A 19,083-nucleotide genomic window follows, 5' to 3' on the forward strand; every position below is an offset into this window, starting at 1 on the left:
CGAAAGTCAATTCTTAAAAGGCAAATATCTCCCGATCTGTAGGAATCTGAGAGACAAAACTTATGTCACTTTGAGGGAACATATATGTCAACTTCCTGTCAGAGTCACGTCAATGTATGTCCAAGGGTTTGGAGGATAGAGACATTTTAATTTTTCGAGATTATTCGAAAGTCAATTTTTGAAAAGGCAAATATCTCCCGATCTGTAGGAATCTGAGAGACAAAATTTATGTCACTTTGAGGGAACGTATATGTAAACTTCATGTCAAAATCTCGTCAATGTATGTCCAAGGGTTTGGACGATAGAGACATTTTAATTTTTCGAGATTATTCGAAAGTCAATTTTTAAAAGGCAAATATCTCCCGATCTGTAGGCATCTGAGAGACAAAACTTATGCCACTTTGAGGGAACGTATATGTCAACTTCATGTCAGAAGCTCGTCAAGGTATGTCCAAGGGTTTGGACGATAGAGACATTTTAATTTTTCGAGATTATTCGAAAGTCAATTTATGAAAAAACAAATATCTCCCGATCTGTAGGAATCTGAGAGACAAACCTTATGTCACATTGAGGGAACGTATATGTCAACTTTATGTCAAAGTCACGTCAATGTATGTGCAAGGGTTTGGAGGATAGAGACATCTTAATTTTTCGAGATTATTCGAAAATCAATTTTTGAAAAGGCAAATATCTCCCGAACTGTAGGAATCTGAGAGACAAAACTTATGTCACTTTGAGGGAACGTATATGTAAACTTCCTGTCAGAGTCACGTCAATGTATGTCCAAGGGTTTGGAGGATAGAGACATTTTAATTTTTCGAGATTATTCGAAAGTCAATTTTTGAAAAGGCAAATATCTTCCGATCTGTAGGAATCTGAGAGACAAAACTTATGTCACTTTGAGGGAACGTATATGTCAACTTCATGTCAGAATCTCGTCAATGTATGTGAAAGGGTTTGGACGATAGAGACATTTACATTTTTCGAGATTATTCGAAAGTCAATTTTTAAAAGGCAAATATCTCCCGATCTGTAGGAATCTGAGAGACAAAACTTATGTCAAATTGAGGGAACGTATATGTCAACTTGCTGTCAGAGTCACGTCAATGTATGTCCAAGGGTTTGGACGATAGAGACATTTAAATTTTTCGAGATTATTCGAAAGTCAATTTTTGAAAAAGCAAATATCCCCAGATCTGTAGGAATCTGAGAGACAAAACTCATGTCACTTTGAGGGAAGGCATATGTCAAGTTCATGTCAGAATCTCGTCAATGTATGTCCAAGGGTTTGGACGATAGAGACATTTTAATTTTTCGAGATTATTCGAAAGTCAATTATTTAAAGGCAAATATCTCCCGATCTGTAGGCATCTGAGAGACAAACCTTATGTCACTTTGAGGGAACGTACATGTCAACCTCTTGTCAGAATCTCGTCAATGTATGTCCAAGGGTTTGGACGATAGAGACATTTTAATTTTTCGAGATTATTCGAAAGTCAATTTTTAAAAAGCAAATATCTCCCGATCTGTAGGCATCTGAGAGACAAAACTTATGTCACTTTGAGGTAACGTACATGTCAACTTCATGTCAGAATCTCGTCAATGTATGTCCAAGGGTTTGGACGATAGAGACATTTTAATTTTTCGAGATTATTCGAAAGTCAATTCTTAAAAGGCAAATATCTCCCGATCTGTAGGAATCTGAGAGACAAAACTTATGTCACTTTGAGGGAACGTATATGTCAACTTCCTGTCAGAGTCACGTCAATGTATGTCCAAGGGTTTGGAGGATAGAGACATTTTAATTTTTCGAGATTATTCGAAAGTCAATTTTTGAAAAAGCAAATATCTCCCGATCTGTAGGAATCTGAGAGACAAAACGCATGTCACTTTGAGGGAAGGCATATGTCAACTTCATGTCAGAATCTCGACAATGTATGTCCAAGGGTTTGGACGATAGAGACATTTTAATTTTTCGAGATTATTCGAAAGTCAATTTTTAAAAAGCAAATATCTCCCGATCTGTAGGCATCTGAGAGACAAAACTTATGTCACGTTGAGGGAACGTATATGTCAACCTCATGCCAGAATCTCGTCAATGTATGTCCAAGGGTTTGGACGATAGAGACATTTTAATTTATCGAGATTATTCGAAAGTCAATTATTAAAAGGCAAATATCTCCCGATCTGTAGGCATCTGAGAGACATACCTTATGCCACTTTGAGGGAACGTATATGTCAACTTCATGTCAGAATCTCGTCAATGTATGTAAAAGGGTTTGGACGATAGAGACATTTTAATTTTTCGAGATTATTCGAAAGTCAATTCTTAAAAGGCAAATATCTCCCGATCTGTAGGAATCTGAGAGACAAAACTTATGTCACTTTGAGGGAACATATATGTCAACTTCCTGTCAGAGTCACGTCAATGTATGTCCAAGGGTTTGGAGGATAGAGACATTTTAATTTTTCGAGATTATTCGAAAGTCAATTTTTGAAAAGGCAAATATCTCCCGATCTGTAGGAATCTGAGAGACAAAACTTATGTCACTTTGAGGGAACGTACATGTCAACTTCATGTCAGAATCTCGTCAATGTATGTCCAAGGGTTTGGACGAGAGAGACATTTTAATTTTTCGAGATTATTCGAAAGTCAATTTTTAAAAAGCAAATATCTCCCGATCTGTAGGCATCTGAGAGACAAAACTTATGTCACTTTGAGGGAACGTATATGTAAACTTCCTGTCAGAGTCACGTCAATGTATGTCCAAGGGTTTGGAGGATAGACACATTTTAATTTTTTGAGATTATTCGAAAGTCAATTTTTAAAAAGGCAAATATCTTCCGATCTGTAGGGGTCTGAGAGACAAAACTTATGTCACTTTGAGGGAACGTATATGTCAACTTCATGTCAGAATCTCGTCAATGTATGTGAAAGGGTTTGGACGATAGAGACATTTAAATTTTTCGAGATTATTCGAAAGTCAATTTTTAAAAGACAAATATCTCCCGATCTGTAGTAATCTGAGAGACAAAACTTACGTCACTTTGAGGGAACGTATATGTTAACTTGCTGTCAGAGTCACGTCAATGTATGTCCAAGGGTTTGGAGGATAGGCACATTTTAATTTTTCGAGATTATTCGAAAGTCAATTTTTGAAAAGGCAAATATCTTCCGATCTGTAGGGGTCTGAGATACAAAACTTATGTCACTTTGAGGGAACGTATATGTCAACTTCATGTCAGAATCTCGTCAATGTATGTGAAAGGGTTTGGACGATAGAGACATTTAAATTTTTCGAGATTATTCGAAAGTCAATTTTTAAAAGACAAATATCTCTCGATCTGTAGGAATCTGAGAGACAAAACTTATGTCACTTTGAGGGAACGTATATGTCAACTTGCTGTCAGAGTCACGTCAATGCATGTCCAAGGGTTTGGACGATAGAGACATTTTAATTTTTCGAGATTATTCGAAAGTCAATTTTTAAAAGGCAAATATCTCCAGATCTGCAGGAATCTGAGAGACAAAACTCATGTCACTTTGAGGGAAGGCATATGTCAAGTTCATGTCAGAATCTCGTCAATGTATGTCCATGGGTTTGGACGATAGAGACATTTAAATTTTTTGAGATTATTCGAAAGTCAATTATTTAAAGGTTAATATCTCCCGATCTGTAGGCATCTGAGAGACAAAACGTATGTCACTTTGAGGGTACGTATATGTCAACCTCATGTCAGAATCTCGTCAATGGATGTCCAAGGGTTTGGACGATAGAGACATCTTAATTTTTCGAGATTATTCGAAAGTCAATTCTTAAAAGGCAAATATCTCCCGATCTGTAGGAATCTGAGAGACAAAACTTATGTCACTTTGAGGGAACGTATATGTCAACTTGCTGTCAGAGTCACGTCAATGCATGTCCAAGGGTTTGGACGATAGAGACATCTTAATTTTTCGAGATTATTCGAAAGTCAATTTTTAAAAAGCAAATATCTCCCGATCTGTAGGCATCTGAGAGACAAAACTTATGTCACTTTGAGGGAACGTACATGTCAACTTCATGTCAGAATCTCGTCAATGTATGTCCAAGGGTTTGGACGATAGAGACATTTTAATTTTTCGAGATTATTCGAAAGTCAATTATTAAAAGGCAAATATCTCCTGATCTGTATGCATCTGAGAGACAAAACTTATGTCACTTTGAGGGAACATATATGTCAACTTCATGTCAGAATCTCGTCAATGTATGTCCAAGGGTTTGGACGATAGAGACATTTTAATTTTTCGAGATTATTCGAAAGTCAATTCTTAAAAGGCAAATATCTCCCGATCTGTAGGAATCTGAGAGACAAAACTTATGTCACTTTGAGGGAACGTATATGTCAATTTCCTGTCAGAGTCACGTCAATGTATGTCCAAGGGTTTGGAGGATAGAGACATTTTAATTTTTCGAGATTATTCGAAAGTCAATTTTTGAAAAGGCAAATATCTCCCGATCTGTAGGAATCTGAGTGACAAAATTTATGTCACTTTGAGTGAACGTATATGTAAACTTCATGTCAAAATCTCGTCAATGTATGTCAAAGGGTTTGGACGATAGAGACATTTTAATTTTTCGAGATTATTCGAAAGTCAATTTTTAAAAGGCAAATATCTCCCGATCTGTAGGCATCTGAGAGACAAAACTTATGCCACTTTGAGGGAACGTATATGTCAACTTCATGTCAGAATCTCGTCAAGGTATGTCCAAGGGTTTGGACGATAGAGACATTTTAATTTTTCGAGATTATTCGAAAGTCAATTTATGAAAAAACAAATATCTCCCGATCTGTAGGAATCTGAGAGACAAACCTTATGTCACATTGAGGGAACGTATATGTCAACTTTATGTCAAAGTCACGTCAATGTATGTGCAAGGGTTTGGAGGATAGAGACATCTTAATTTTTCGAGATTATTCGAAAATCAATTTTTGAAAAGGCAAATATCTCCCGAACTGTAGGAATCTGAGAGACAAAACTTATGTCGCTTTGAGGGAACGTATATGTAAACTTCCTGTCAGAGTCACGTCAATGTATGTCCAAGGGTTTGGAGGATAGAGACATTTTAATTTTTCGAGATTATTCGAAAGTCAATTTTTGAAAAGGCAAATATCTTCCGATCTGTAGGAATCTGAGAGACAAAACTTATGTCACTTTGAGGGAACGTATATGTCAACTTCATGTCAGAATCTCGTCAATGTATGTGAAAGGGTTTGGACGATAGAGACATTTACATTTTTCGAGATTATTCGAAAGTCAATTTTTAAAAGGCAAATATCTCCCGATCTGTAGGAATCTGAGAGACAAAACTTATGTCAAATTGAGGGAACGTATATGTCAACTTGCTGTCAGAGTCACGTCAATGTATGTCCAAGGGTTTGGACGATAGAGACATTTTAATTTTTCGAGATTATTCGAAAGTCAATTTTTGAAAAAGCAAATATCCCCAGATCTGTAGGAATCTGAGAGACAAAACTCATGTCACTTTGAGGGAAGGCATATGTCAAGTTCATGTCAGAATCTCGTCAATGTATGTCCAAGGGTTTGGACGATAGAGACATTTTAATTTTTCGAGATTATTCGAAAGTCAATTATTTAAAGGCAAATATCTCCCGATCTGTAGGCATCTGAGAGACAAACCTTATGTCACTTTGAGGGAACGTACATGTCAACCTCTTGTCAGAATCTCGTCAATGTATGTCCAAGGGTTTGGACGATAGAGACATTTTAATTTTTCGAGATTATTCGAAAGTCAATTTTTAAAAAGCAAATATCTCCCGATCTGTAGGCATCTGAGAGACAAAACTTATGTCACTTTGAGGTAACGTACATGTCAACTTCATGTCAGAATCTCGTCAATGTATGTCCAAGGGTTTGGACGATAGAGACATTTTAATTTTTCGAGATTATTCGAAAGTCAATTCTTAAAAGGCAAATATCTCCCGATCTGTAGGAATCTGAGAGACAAAACTTATGTCACTTTGAGAGAACGTATATGTCAACTTCCTGTCAGAGTCACGTCAATGTATGTCCAAGGGTTTGGAGGATAGAGACATTTTAATTTTTCGAGATTATTCGAAAGTCAATTTTTGAAAAAGCAAATATCTCCCGATCTGTAGGAATCTGAGAGACAAAACGCATGTCACTTTGAGGGAAGGCATATGTCAACTTCATGTCAGAATCTCGACAATGTATGTCCTAGGGTTTGGACGATAGAGACATTTTAATTTTTCGAGATTATTCGAAAGTCAATTTTTAAAAAGCAAATATCTCCCGATCTGTAGGCATCTGAGAGACAAAACTTATGTCACTTTGAGGGAACGTATATGTCAATTTCCTGTCAGAGTCACGTCAATGTATGTCCAAGGGTTTGGAGGATAGAGACATTTTAATTTTTCGAGATTATTCGAAAGTCAATTTTTGAAAAGGCAAATATCTCCCGATCTGTAGGAATCTGAGTGACAAAATTTATGTCACTTTGAGGGAACGTATATGTAAACTTCATGTCAAAATCTCGTCAATGTATGTCAAAGGGTTTGGACGATAGAGACATTTTAATTTTTCGAGATTATTCGAAAGTCAATTTTTAAAAGGCAAATATCTCCCGATCTGTAGGCATCTGAGAGACAAAACTTATGCCACTTTGAGGGAACGTATATGTCAACTTCATGTCAGAATCTCGTCAAGGTATGTCCAAGGGTTTGGACGATAGAGACATTTTAATTTTTCGAGATTATTCGAAAGTCAATTTATGAAAAAACAAATATCTCCCGATCTGTAGGAATCTGAGAGACAAACCTTATGTCACATTGAGGGAACGTATATGTCAACTTTATGTCAAAGTCACGTCAATGTATGTGCAAGGGTTTGGAGGATAGAGACATCTTAATTTTTCGAGATTATTCGAAAATCAATTTTTGAAAAGGCAAATATCTCCCGAACTGTAGGAATCTGAGAGACAAAACTTATGTCGCTTTGAGGGAACGTATATGTAAACTTCCTGTCAGAGTCACGTCAATGTATGTCCAAGGGTTTGGAGGATAGAGACATTTTAATTTTTCGAGATTATTCGAAAGTCAATTTTTGAAAAGGCAAATATCTTCCGATCTGTAGGAATCTGAGAGACAAAACTTATGTCACTTTGAGGGAACGTATATGTCAACTTCATGTCAGAATCTCGTCAATGTATGTGAAAGGGTTTGGACGATAGAGACATTTACATTTTTCGAGATTATTCGAAAGTCAATTTTTAAAAGGCAAATATCTCCCGATCTGTAGGAATCTGAGAGACAAAACTTATGTCAAATTGAGGGAACGTATATGTCAACTTGCTGTCAGAGTCACGTCAATGTATGTCCAAGGGTTTGGACGATAGAGACATTTTAATTTTTCGAGATTATTCGAAAGTCAATTTTTGAAAAAGCAAATATCCCCAGATCTGTAGGAATCTGAGAGACAAAACTCATGTCACTTTGAGGGAAGGCATATGTCAAGTTCATGTCAGAATCTCGTCAATGTATGTCCAAGGGTTTGGACGATAGAGACATTTTAATTTTTCGAGATTATTCGAAAGTCAATTATTTAAAGGCAAATATCTCCCGATCTGTAGGCATCTGAGAGACAAACCTTATGTCACTTTGAGGGAACGTACATGTCAACCTCTTGTCAGAATCTCGTCAATGTATGTCCAAGGGTTTGGACGATAGAGACATTTTAATTTTTCGAGATTATTCGAAAGTCAATTTTTAAAAAGCAAATATCTCCCGATCTGTAGGCATCTGAGAGACAAAACTTATGTCACTTTGAGGTAACGTACATGTCAACTTCATGTCAGAATCTCGTCAATGTATGTCCAAGGGTTTGGACGATAGAGACATTTTAATTTTTCGAGATTATTCGAAAGTCAATTCTTAAAAGGCAAATATCTCCCGATCTGTAGGAATCTGAGAGACAAAACTTATGTCACTTTGAGAGAACGTATATGTCAACTTCCTGTCAGAGTCACGTCAATGTATGTCCAAGGGTTTGGAGGATAGAGACATTTTAATTTTTCGAGATTATTCGAAAGTCAATTTTTGAAAAAGCAAATATCTCCCGATCTGTAGGAATCTGAGAGACAAAACGCATGTCACTTTGAGGGAAGGCATATGTCAACTTCATGTCAGAATCTCGACAATGTATGTCCTAGGGTTTGGACGATAGAGACATTTTAATTTTTCGAGATTATTCGAAAGTCAATTTTTAAAAAGCAAATATCTCCCGATCTGTAGGCATCTGAGAGACAAAACTTATGTCACGTTGAGGGAACGTATATGTCAACCTCATGCCAGAATCTCGTCAATGTATGTCCAAGGGTTTGGACGATAGAGACATTTTAATTTATCGAGATTATTCGAAAGTCAATTATTAAAAGGCAAATATCTCCTGATCTGTAGGCATCTGAGAGACATACCTTATGCCACTTTGAGGGAAGGTATATGTCAACTTCATGTCAGAATCTCGTCAATGTATGTAAAAGGGTTTGGACGATAGAGACATTTTAATTTTTCGAGATTATTCGAAAGTCAATTCTTAAAAGGCAAATATCTCCCGATCTGTAGGAATCTGAGAGACAAAACTTATGTCACTTTGAGGGAACATATATGTCAACTTCCTGTCAGAGTCACGTCAATGTATGTCCAAGGGTTTGGAGGATAGAGACATTTTAATTTTTCGAGATTATTCGAAAGTCAATTTTTGAAAAGGCAAATATCTCCCGATCTGTAGGAATCTGAGAGACAAAACTTATGTCACTTTGAGGGAACGTACATGTCAACTTCATGTCAGAATCTCGTCAATGTATGTCCAAGGGTTTGGACGAGAGAGACATTTTAATTTTTCGAGATTATTCGAAAGTCAATTTTTAAAAAGCAAATATCTCCCGATCTGTAGGCATCTGAGAGACAAAACTTATGTCACTTTGAGGGAACGTATATGTAAACTTCCTGTCAGAGTCACGTCAATGTATGTCCAAGGGTTTGGAGGATAGACACATTTTAATTTTTTGAGATTATTCGAAAGTCAATTTTTAAAAAGGCAAATATCTTCCGATCTGTAGGGGTCTGAGAGACAAAACTTATGTCACTTTGAGGGAACGTATATGTCAACTTCATGTCAGAATCTCGTCAATGTATGTGAAAGGGTTTGGACGATAGAGACATTTAAATTTTTCGAGATTATTCGAAAGTCAATTTTTAAAAGACAAATATCTCCCGATCTGTAGTAATCTGAGAGACAAAACTTACGTCACTTTGAGGGAACGTATATGTTAACTTGCTGTCAGAGTCACGTCAATGTATGTCCAAGGGTTTGGAGGATAGACACATTTTAATTTTTCGAGATTATTCGAAAGTCAATTTTTGAAAAGGCAAATATCTTCCGATCTGTAGGGGTCTGAGAGACAAAACTTATGTCACTTTGAGGGAACGTATATGTCAACTTCATGTCAGAATCTCGTCAATGTATGTGAAAGGGTTTGGACGATAGAGACATTTAAATTTTTCGAGATTATTCGAAAGTCAATTTTTAAAAGACAAATATCTCTCGATCTGTAGGAATCTGAGAGACAAAACTTATGTCACTTTGAGGGAACGTATATGTCAACTTGCTGTCAGAGTCACGTCAATGCATGTCCAAGGGTTTGGACGATAGAGACATTTTAATTTTTCGAGATTATTCGAAAGTCAATTTTTAAAAGGCAAATATCTCCAGATCTGCAGGAATCTGAGAGACAAAACTCATGTCACTTTGAGGGAAGGCATATGTCAAGTTCATGTCAGAATCTCGTCAATGTATGTCCATGGGTTTGGACGATAGAGACATTTAAATTTTTCGAGATTATTCGAAAGTCAATTATTTAAAGGTTAATATCTCCCGATCTGTAGGCATCTGAGAGACAAAACGTATGTCACTTTGAGGGTACGTATATGTCAACCTCATGTCAGAATCTCGTCAATGGATGTCCAAGGGTTTGGACGATAGAGACATCTTAATTTTTCGAGATTATTCGAAAGTCAATTTTTAAAAAGCAAATATCTCCCGATCTGTAGGCATCTGAGAGACAAAACTTATGTCACTTTGAGGGAACGTACATGTCAACTTCATGTCAGAATCTCGTCAATGTATGTCCAAGGGTTTGGACGATAGAGACATTTTAATTTTTCGAGATTATTCGAAAGTCAATTCTTAAAAGGCAAATATCTCCCGATCTGTAGGAATCTGAGAGACAAAACTTATGTCACTTTGAGGGAACGTATATGTCAACTTCCTGTCAGAGTCACGTCAATGTATGTCCAAGGGTTTGGAGGATAGAGACATTTTAATTTTTCGAGATTATTCGAAAGTCAATTTCTGAAAAAGCAAATATCTCCCGATCTGTAGGAATCTGAGAGACAAAACTTATGTCACTTTGAGGGAACGTATATGTTAACTTCATGTCAGAATCTCGTCAATGTATGTCCAAGGGTTTGGACGATAGAGATATTTTAATTTTTCGAGATTATTCGAAAGTCAATTATTAAAAGGCAAATATCTCCCGATCTGTGGTCATCTGAAAGACAAAACTTATGCCACTTTGAGGGAACGTATATGTCAACTTCATGTCAGAATCTCGTCAATGTATGTCCAAGGGTTTGGACGAGAGAGACATTTTAATTTTTCGAGATTATTCGAAAGTCAATTTTTAAAAGGCAAATATCTCCCGATCTGTAGGCATCTGAGAGACAAAACTTATGCCACTTTGAGGGAACGTATATGTAAACTTCCTGTCAGAGTCACGTCAATGTATGTCCAAGGGTTTGGAGGATAGACACATTTTAATTTTTCGAAATTATTCGAAAGTCAATTTTTGAAAAGGCAAATATCTTCCGATCTGTAGGAATCTCAGAGACAAAACGTATGTCACTTTGAGGGAACGTATATGTCAACTTCATGTCAGAATCTCGTCAATGTATGTGAAAGGGTTTGGACGATAGAGACATTTAAATTTTTCGAGATTATTCGAAAGTCAATTTTTAAAAGACAAATATCTCCCGATCTGTAGGAATCTGAAAGACAAAACTTAAGTCACTTTGAGGGAACGTATATGACAACTTGCTGTCAGAGTCACGTCAATGTATGTCCAAGGGTTTGGACGATAGAGACATTTTAATTTTTCGAGATTATTCGAAAGTCAATTTTGGTAAAAGCAAATATCTCCAGATCTGTAGGAATCTGAGAGACAAAACTCATGTCACTTTGAGGGAAGGCATATGTCAAGTTCATGTCAGAATCTCGTCAATGTATGTCCAAGGGTTTGGACGATAGAGACATTTTAATTTTTCAAGATTATTCGAAAGTCAATTATTTAAAGGCAAATATCTCCCGATCTGTAGGCATCTGAGAGACAAAACTTATGTCACTTTGAGGGAACGTATATGTCAACCTCATGTCAGAGTCTCGTCAATGTATGTCCAAGGGTTTGGACGATAGAGACATTTTAATTCTTCGAGATTATTCGAAAGTCAATTTTTAAAAAGCAAATATCTCCCGATCTGTAGGCATCTGAGAGACAAAACTTATGTCACTTTGAGGGAACGTACATGTCAACTTCATTTCAGAATCTCATCAATGTATGTACAAGGGTTTGGACGATAGAGACATTTTAATTTTTCGAGATTATTCGAAAGTCAATTCTTAAAAGGCAAATATCTCCCGATCTGTAAGAATCTGAGAGACAAAACTTATGTCACTTTGAGGGAACGTATATGTCAACTTCCTGTCAGAGTCACGTCAATGTATGTCCAAGGGTTTGGAGGATAGAGACATTTAAATTTTTCGAGATTATTCGAAAGTCAATTTTTGAAAAGGCAAATATCTCCCGATCTGTAGGATTCTGAGAGACAAAACTAATGTCACTTTGAGGGAACGTATGTGTCAACTTCATGTCAGAATTTCGTCAATGTATGTCTAAGGGTTTGGACGATAGAGACATTTTAATTTTTCGAGATTATTCGAAAGTCAATTCTTAAAAGGCAAATATCTCCCGATCTGTAGGAATCTGAGAGACAAAACTTATGTCACTTTGAGGGAACGTATATGTCAACTTCCTGTCAGAGTCACGTCAATGTATGTCCAAGGGTTTGGAGGATAGAGACATTTTAATTTTTCGAGATTATTCGAAAGTCAATTTTTGAAAAGGCAAATATCTCCCGATCTGTAGGAATCTGAGAGACAAAGCTAATGTCACTTTGAGAGAACGTATATGTCAACTTCATGTCAGAATCTAGTCAATGTATGTCCAAGGGTTTGGACGATAGAGACATTTTAATTTTTCGAGATTATTCGAAATTCAATTTTTTAAAGGCAAATATCTCCCGATCTGTAGGCATCTGAGAGACAAAACTTATGTCACTTAGAGGGAACGTATATGTCAACCTCATGTCAGAATCTCGTCAATGTATGTCCAAGGGTTTGGACGATAGAGACATTTCAATTTTTCGAGATTATTCGAAAGTCAATTATTAAAAGGCAAATATCTCCCGATCTGTAGGAATCTGAGAGACAAAACTTATGTCACTTTGAGGGAACGTACATGTCAACTTCATGTCAGAATCTCGTCAATGTATGTCCAAGGGTTTGGACGAGAGAGACATTTTAATTTTTCGAGATTATTCGAAAGTCAATTTTTAAAAGGCAAATATCTCCCGATCTGTAGGCATCTGAGAGACAAAACGTATGTCACTTTGAGGGAACGTATATGTAAACTTCCTGTCAGAGTCACGTCAATGTATGTCCAAGGGTTTGGAGGATAGAGACATTTTAATTTTTCGAGATTATTCGAAAGTCAATTTTTGAAAAGGCAAATATCTTCCGATCTGTAGGAATCTGAGAGACAAAACGTATGTCACTTTGAGGGAACGTATATGTCAACTTCATGTCAGAATCTCGTCAATGTATGTGAAAGGGTTTGGACGATAGAGACATTTAAATTTTTCGAGGTTATTCGAAAGTCAATTTTTAAAAGGCAAATATCTCCCGATCTGTAGGAATCTGAGAGACAAAACTTATGTCACTTTGAGGGAACGTATATGTCAACTTGCTGTCAGAGTCACGTCAATGTATGTCCAAGGGTTTGGACGATAGAGACATTTTAATTTTTCGAGATTATTCGAAAGTCAGTTCTTAAAAGGCAAATATCTCCAGATCTGTAGGAATCTGAGAGACAAAACTTATGTCACTTTGAGGGAACGTATGTGTCAACTTCCTGTCAGAGTCACGTCAATGTATGTCCAAGGGTTTGGAGGATAGAGACATTTTAATTTTTCGAGATTATTCGAAAGTCAATTTTTGAAAAGGCAAATATCTCCCGATCTGTAGGAATCTGAGAGACAAAACTTATGTCACTTTGAGGGAACGTATATGTCAACTTCATGTCAGAATCTCGTCAATGTATGTCCAAGGGTTTGGACGATAGAGACATTTTAATTTTTCGAGATTATTCGAAAGTCAATTATTAAAAGGCAAATATCTCCCGATCTGTAGGAATCTGAGAGACAAAACTTATGTCACTTTGAGGGAACGTATATGTCAATTTCATGTCAGAATCTCGTCAATGTATGTCCAAGGGTTTGGACGATAGAGACATTTAAATTTTTCGAGATTATTCGAAAGTCAATTCTTAAAAGGCAAATATCTCCCGATCTGTAGGAATCTGAGAGACAAAACTTATGTCACTTTGAGGGAACGTGTATGTCAACTTCCTGTCAGAGTCACGTCAATGTATGTCCAAGGGTTTGGAGGATAGAGACATTTTAATTTTTCGAGATTATTCGAAAGTCAATTTTTGAAAAGGCAAATATCTCCCGATCTGTAGGAATCTGAGAGACAAAACTTATGTCACTTTGAGGGAACGTATATGTCAATTTCATGTCAGAATCTCGTCAATGTATGTCTAAGGGTTTGGACGATAGAGACATTTTAATTTTTCGAGATTATTCGAAAGTCAATTTTTAAAGGCAAATATCTCCCGATCTGTAGGCATCTGAGAGACAAAACGTATGTCACTTTGAGGGAACGTATATGTCAACCTCATGTCAGAATCTCGTCAATGTATGCCCAAGGGTTTGGACGATAGAGACATTTTAATTTCTCGAGATTATTCGAAAGTCAATTATTAAAAGGCAAATATCTCCCGATCTGTAGGAATCTGAGAGACAAAACGTATGCCACTTTGAGGGAACGTATATGTCAACTTCATGTCAGAATCTCGTCAATGTATGTTTAAGGGTTTGGACGATAGAGACATTTTAATTTTTCGAGATTATTCGAAAGTCAATTATTAAAAGGCAAATATCTCCCGATCTGTAGGAATCTGAGAGACAAAACTTATGCCACTTTGAGGGAACGTATATGTCAACTTCATGTCAGAATCTCGTCAATGTATGTCCAAGGGTTTGGACGATAAAGACATTTTAATTTTTCGAGATTATTCGAAAGTCAATTCTTAAAAGGCAAATATCTCCCGATCTGTAGGAATCTGAGAGACAAAACTTATGTCACTTTGAGGGAACGTGTATGTCAACTTCCTGTCAGAGTCACGTCAATGTATGTCCAAGGGTTTGGAGGATAGAGACATTTTAATTTTTCGAGATTATTCGAAAGTCAATTTTTGAAAAGGCAAATATCTCCCGATCTGTAGGAATCTGAGAGACAAAACTTATGTCACTTTGAGGGAACGTATATGTCAATTTCATGTCAGAATCTCGTCAATGTATGTCCAAGGGTTTGGACGATAGAGACATTTTAATTTTTCGAGATTATTCGAAAGTCAATTTTTAAAGGCAAATATCTCCCGATCTGTAGGCATCTGAGAGACAAAACGTATGTCACTTTGAGGGAACGTATATGTCAACCTCATGTCAGAATCTCGTCAATGTATGTCCAAGGGTTTGGACGATAGAGACATTTTAATTTCTCGAGATTATTCGAAAGTCAATTATTAAAAGGCAAATATCTCCCGATCTGTAGGAATCTGAGACAAAACTTATGCCACTTTGAGGGAACGTTTATGTCAACTTCATGTCAGAGCTCGTCAATGTATGTCCAAGGGTTTGGACGATAGAGACATTTTAATTTTTCGAGATTATTCGAAAGTCAATTATTAAAAGGCAAATATCTCCCGATCTGTAGGAATCTGAGAGACAAACCTTATGCCACTTTGAGGGAACGTATATGTCAACTTCATGTCAGAATCTCGTCAATGTATGTCCAAGGGTTTGGACGATAGAGACATTTTAATTTTTCGAGATTATTCGAAAGTCAATTCTTAAAAGGCAAATATCTCCCGATCTGTAGGAATCTGAGAGACAAAACTTATGTCACTTTGAGGGAACGTATATGTCAACTTCCTGTCAGAGTCACGTCAATGTATGTGCAAGGGTTTGGAGTATAGGGACATTTTAATTTTTCGAGATTATTCGAAAGTCAATTTTTGAAAAGGCAAATATCTCCCGATCTGTAGGAATCTGAGAGACAAAACTTATGTCACTTTGAGGGAACGTACATGTCAACTTCATGTCAGAATCTCGTCAATGTATGTCCAAGGGTTTGGACGAGAGAGACATTTTAATTTTTCGAGATTATTCGAAAGTCAATTTTTAAAAGACAAATATCTCCCGATCTGTAGGAATCTGAGAGACAAAACTTATGTCACTTTGAGGGAACGTATATGTCAACTTGCTGTCAGAGTCACGTCAATGTATGTCCAAGGGTTTGGACGATAGAGACATTTAAATTTTTCGAGATTATTCGAAAGTCAATATTTGAAAAAGCAAATATCTCCAGATCTGTAGGAATCTGAGAGACAAAACTCATGTCACTTTGAGGGAAGGCATATGTCAAGTTCATGTCAGAATCTCGTCAATGTATGTCCAAGGGTTTGGACGATAGAGACATTTTAATTTTTCGAGATTATTCGAAAGTCAATTATTTAAAGGCAAATATCTCCCGATCTGTAGGCATCTGAGAGACAAAACTTATGTCACTTTGAGGGAACGTATATGTCAACCTCATGTCAGAATCTCGTCAATGTATGTCTAAGGGTTTGGACGATAGAGACATTTTAATTTTTCGAGATTATTCGAAAGTCAATTTTTAAAAAGCAAATATCTCCCGATCTGTAGGCATCTGAGAGACAAAACTTATGTCACTTTGAGGGAACGTACATGTCAACTTCATGTCAGAATCTCGTCAAAGTATGTCCAAGGGTTTGGACGATAGAGACATTTTAATTTTTCGAGATTATTCGAAAGTCAGTTCTTAAAAGGCAAATATCTCCCGATCTGTAGGAATCTGAGAGACAAAACTTATGTCACTTTGAGGGAACGTATATGTAAACTTCCTGTCAGAGTCACGTCAATGTATGTCCAAGGGTTTGGAGGATAGAGACATTTTAATTTTTCGAGATTATTCGAAAGTCAATTTTTGAAAAGGCAAATATCTCCCGATCTGTAGGAATATGAGAGACAAAACTAATGTCACTTTGAGGGAACGTATATGTCAACTTCATGTCAGAATCTCGTCAATGTATGTCCAAGGGTTTGGACGATAGAGACATTTTAATTTTTCGAGATTATTCGAAAGTCAATTATTAAAAGGCAAATATCTCCCGATCTGTAGGAATCTGAGAGACAAAACTTATGCCACTTTGAGGGAACGTATATGTCAACTTCATGTCAGAATCTCGTCAATGTATGTCCAAGGGTTTGGACGATAGAGACATTTTAATTTTTCGAGATTATTCGAAAGTCAATTCTTAAAAGGCAAATATCTGCCGATCTGTAGGAATCTGAGAGACAAAACTTATGTCACTTTGAGGGAACGTATATGTCAACTTCATGTCAGAATCTCGTCAATGTATGTCCAAGGGTTTGGACGATAGAGACATTTAAATTTTTCGAGATTATTCGAAAGTCAATTATTAAAAGGCAAATATCTCCCGATCTGTAGGAATCTGAGAGACAAAACTTATGTCACTTTGAGGGAACGTACATGTCAACTTCATGTCAGAATCTCGTCAATGTATGTCCAAGGGTTTGGACGAGAGAGACATTTTAATTTTTCGAGATTATTCGAAAGTCAATTTTTAAAAGGCAAATATCTCCCGATCTGTAGGCATCTGAGAGACAAAACGTATGTCACTTTGAGGGAACGTATATGTAAACTTCCTGTCAGAGTCACGTCAATGTATGTCCAAGGGTTTGGAGGATAGAGACATTTTAATTTTTCGAGATTATTCGAAAGTCAATTTTTGAAAAGGCAAATATCTTCCGATCTGTAGGAATCTGAGAGACAAAACGTATGTCACTTTGAGGGAACGTATATGTCAACTTCATGTCAGAATCTCGTCAATGTATGTGAAAGGGTTTGGACGATAGAGACATTTAAATTTTTCGAGGTTATTCGAAAGTCAATTTTTAAAAGGCAAATATCTCCCGATCTGTAGGAATCTGAGAGACAAAACTTATGTCACTTTGAGGGAACGTATATGTCAACTTGCTGTCAGAGTCACGTCAATGTATGTCCAAGGGTTTGGACGATAGAGACATTTTAATTTTTCGAGATTATTCGAAAGTCAATTTTTAAAAAGCAAATATCTCCAGATCTGTAGGAATCTGAGGGACAAAACTCATTCCACTTTGAGGGAAGGCATATGTCAAGTTCATGTCAGAATCTCGTCAATGTATGTCCAAGGGTTTCGACGATAGAAACATTTTAATTTTTCGAGATTATTCGAAAGTCAATTATTTAAGGGCAAATATCTCCCGATCCGTAGGCATCTGAGAGACAAAACTTATGTCACTTTGAGGGAACGTATATGTCAACTTCATGTCAGAACCTCGTCAATGTATGTCCAAGGGTTTGGACGATAGAGACATTTTAATTTTTCGAGATTATTCGAAAATCAATTTTTAAAAAGCAAATATCTCCCGATCTGTAGGCATCTGAGAGACAAAACTTATGTCACTTTGAGGGAACGTACATGTCAACTTCATGTCAGAATCTCGTCAATGTATGTCCAAGGGTTTGGACGATAGAGACATTTTAATTTTTCGAGATTATTCGAAAGTCAATTCTTAAAAGGCAAATATCTCCCGATCTGTAGGAATCTGAGAGACAAAACGTATGTCACTTTGAGGGAACGTATATGTCAACTTCCTGTCAGAGTCACGTCAATGTATGTCCAAGGGTTTGGAGGATAGAGACATTTTAATTTTTTGAGATTATTCGAAAGTCAATTTTTGAAAAGGCAAATATCTCCCGATCTGTAGGAATCTGAGAGACAACACTTATGTCACTTTGAGGGAACGTATATGTCAACTTCATGTCAAAATCTCGTCAATGTATGTAAAAAGGTTTGGACGATAGAGACATTTTAATTTTTCGAGATTATTCGAAAATCAATTATTAAAAGGCAAATATCTCCCGATCTGTAGGCATCTGAGATACAAAACTTATGCCACTTTGAGGGAACGTATATGTCAACCTCATGTCAGAATCTCGTCAATGTATGTCCAAGGGTTTGGACGATAGAGACATTTTAATTTTTCGAGATTATTCGAAAGTCAATTCTTAAAAGGCAAATATCTCCAGATCTGTTGGAATCTGAGAGACAAAACTCATGTCACTTTGAGGGAAGGCATATGTCAAGTTCATGTCAGAATCTCGTCAATGTATGTCCATGGGTTTGGACGATAGAGACATTTAAATTTTTCGAGATTATTCGAAAGTCAATTATTTAAAGGTTAATATCTCCCGATCTGTAGGCATCTGAGAGACAAAACTTATGTCACTTTGAGGGTACGTATATGTCAACCTCATGTCAGAATCTCGTCAATGTATGTCCAAGGGTTTGGACGATAGAGACATTTTAATTTTTCGAGATTATTCGAAAGTCAATTCTTAAAAGGCAAATATCTCCCGATCTGTAGGAATCTGAGAGACAAAACTTATGTCACTTTGAG

This window comes from Zootermopsis nevadensis, unplaced genomic scaffold (assembly GCF_977971745.1).
Source record: "Zootermopsis nevadensis isolate Lab colony 2312 unplaced genomic scaffold, Znev_1.0 Znev_ptg000022l, whole genome shotgun sequence".
Lineage (NCBI taxonomy): Eukaryota > Metazoa > Arthropoda > Insecta > Blattodea > Termopsidae > Zootermopsis > Zootermopsis nevadensis.